This window comes from Heterodontus francisci, unplaced genomic scaffold (genome assembly GCF_036365525.1).
Source record: "Heterodontus francisci isolate sHetFra1 unplaced genomic scaffold, sHetFra1.hap1 HAP1_SCAFFOLD_1588, whole genome shotgun sequence".
Classification (NCBI taxonomy): Eukaryota; Metazoa; Chordata; class Chondrichthyes; order Heterodontiformes; family Heterodontidae; genus Heterodontus; species Heterodontus francisci.
This window is the reverse complement of record NW_027142044.1, coordinates 60,612-63,409: the sequence shown is the minus strand read 5'-3', so window position 1 is coordinate 63,409 and position 2,798 is coordinate 60,612. Positions and strand designations below refer to the sequence as shown.

The 2,798-nt window shown below is 41.7% G+C and overlaps 1 non-coding gene across 1 annotated transcript; it reads left to right on the top strand.

Moving 5' to 3' along the window:
• The first annotated feature begins 2,003 nt into the window (after window positions 1-2,003).
• On the top strand, window positions 2,004-2,092 carry trnap-ugg (transfer RNA proline (anticodon UGG)). Its single transcript is given in 2 exon segments — window positions 2,004-2,039; window positions 2,057-2,092. It is a non-coding gene; the product is annotated as a tRNA-Pro (tRNA).
• Window positions 2,093-2,798: the final 706 nt, after the last annotated feature.

The following is a 2,798-nucleotide window of genomic DNA, read 5'->3' as shown; positions in this document are numbered from 1 at the left end:
AAAAATCAACAGTCACTGGAGAGGTTTGAGTTAATTAAGGATAGCGAGCATGGATTTATAAATGGGAGTTCATGCTTGACTCATCTTAACAGCATTTTTTGATGAACTAACAGAGAAGGTCGATGAAGGGAATGCAGTGGATGTTGTTTATATGGATTTTATGAAAGTATTTGACAAGGTATCACATAAAAGGGTGGTTAACAAAATTGAGGTTCATGGAATAGGAGGATCAGTGTCCAATTTGATAGAAAAGTGGCTTAAGAACAGAAAACAGTGAGTCTTATTAAATGGTTCTTTGTCAGACTGGAGGATAGTCGACAGTGGTGTTCCCCAGGGGTAAGTGCTAGAACCACTGCTTTTTTTGCTACAGATAAATGACTTGGATCTTGAAATATAGTGTAGAATCTCAAAATATGCCGATAACACCAAACCTGGATGAGTGGCAAACAGTGAGGATGATATGAATTGTTTGCAACAGAGCAGTGATAGGCGAGCAGAATGGGCAGACAGGTGGCAGATGGAATTTAATAGTGACTGATGTGAGGTGATGTATTTTAGCAGAAGGAACAGGGAGAGACAATATATACTCAATGCTACAGTTGTGAAGAATGTGCAGGAGCAGAGGGACTTGGGTGCATGTCCATCAATCTTTGAAGTTGGCAAGACATATTGCGAGAGTGGTTAGCAAAGTATATGGGATCTTGGGCTTTATAAATAGAGGCATTGAGTACAAAAGCAGGGGAATTATGCTGAACCATTATAAAGCTCTGGTTTGGCCCCAATTGGAGTGTTGCGTCCAGTTCTGCTCACCACACTTTAGAAAGAATGTGCGGATCCTTGAGAAGATGCAGAGGAGATTTACCAGAATGGTTCCAGGTATGGAGGATTATAGTTTCAAGGTTAGGCTGGAAAAGCTAGGGTTGTTCTGCCTGTATCAAAGGAGATTGAGGGGAGAATTGATAGAGGTGTATAAGGCTATGACAGTTTTAGATAAGTTGGCAAGGAAAAATTGTTCCCATTAACTATTGGTACAAGGACTAGGGACACAGATTGAATGTTTTGGGCAAGAGATGCAGGGGGAATGTGCGGAAGAACCTTTTTTACACAGTGATTGGTAATGATCTGCAACTCGCTGCCCATGAGGGTGATGGAAGTGGAAACAATCGATGATTACAAAATTTGGATGGGCCCTTGACGGAAATAAATTTACAGGGCTACGGGGATCGAGCATTCGAGTGGGACTGACTGGATCGTTCCCTGGAGAGCCGCCATGGACTCAATGGGGCGAATGGCCTCCTTTTATCCCACAAATGACTCAGTGACTCAATGACTCCAGGTCACTCGCAGAGTCAAGAAAACAGAGTGATGGATTTAACACAACATTATAAGTTATGTTTGTTTTGACAAAATGCAATAATAACTCGTCTCCACTCCTCGTGTTTCGAAATCCCACACATTCACTATAATGTGAACAATTATTTCCTGTTGTGTCTCTCTCGGATTTGTAAGCTTCACTGTATTGGAGTGAGGTGACACCTACTGGCAGGAAACAAGAACTGCAATCAAGCGGCAGAAACTCCACAGTCTGTCAGGGTTAAAGAAACATTGCAATGTGAGGAAATAGTGAAGGGGTTTGATTGGGTAGATGGAAACATGATTCCACTTGTGGTGGTGTCCGAAGCAAGCGCCGGAAATGTGAAATTGTCATTCATAAAAGAAATGAGGAATTCATGAAAAATTTAATTACGTAGTGAATGGTTAGAATGTGGATAGAATAGAAAGTGGGATTGGATGGACAGAAGCAGTCTGAAAGGATGGCTGAGACAAAAGGTGAACACTCTGAAACGTTAACTGTGTTTCTCTCTCCACAGATGCTGCCAGAGCTGTTGAACATTTCCAACACTTTCTGTTATGATTTCAGCATTTACAGGATGTTGCTTTGATCTGAAAAAAAATGGATGAACAGCTTTTCCACAGGAGCTAAAAATATATGTATTGTAAGTGGCTCGTTGGTCTAGAGGTATGATTCTCGCTTTGGGTATACAATTGGTTAATATGCGAGAGATCCCGGGTTCAACTCCCGGACGAGCCCATTCTCTTTCGTGTTTTTAGTTGAAGGTCATTGATCGGTTGCAGGCGGAATTGACTTTCATGCGGAGCCTGTTTGAGGACCAGAGAACTGGATTCAAAGAGCTTGTCGACAAAATTGAAATGAACAAAATGTACAGATCACCAAGGGGGTGTATGAAGGTGGAGCAGTAACTGAGAGCTGGATACAGGAACAACACGACTAGTATCTGGTATGGAATGGAATTCTTCTGTGTTTCTGTTGTTTGGTTTGGATTAACTCATGGATTTATTGGTTTTTCACTTTTTTGATGCATTTGAAGAATCGTGGATCCTTCTTCAGGGTGTTTTCTTTCACCAGGTAGTTCTGACCTCTGATGATGTTGATCGTAATCAGCTTCAACTCACTGATAGTTTTGGAAGTGAGCAGATTTCCTTTGCTTAAGTCTACAACATGTAACTCAGACTGACATGTGGATCCATGGGAGGATTTGAAAGCTGCCCCTGCATTGGAGCATACAGTTGCATCCATCCAATAAGAGACTGAGTAGAAGTGACAGTTCAGTCAGTCGAACATGAGACTTTTAATCTCAGGGTTGTGAGTTTGAGTGCCATTCTGTTTTTCCCCTTTTTTGGGGCTTCATTAGCAGAGAGTACAAGGAGTGTGTGACATGAAATTCAACAACAGTATGAGAAAGTCTCACTTTGATTCGGGACTCCTCTCTCTGTAG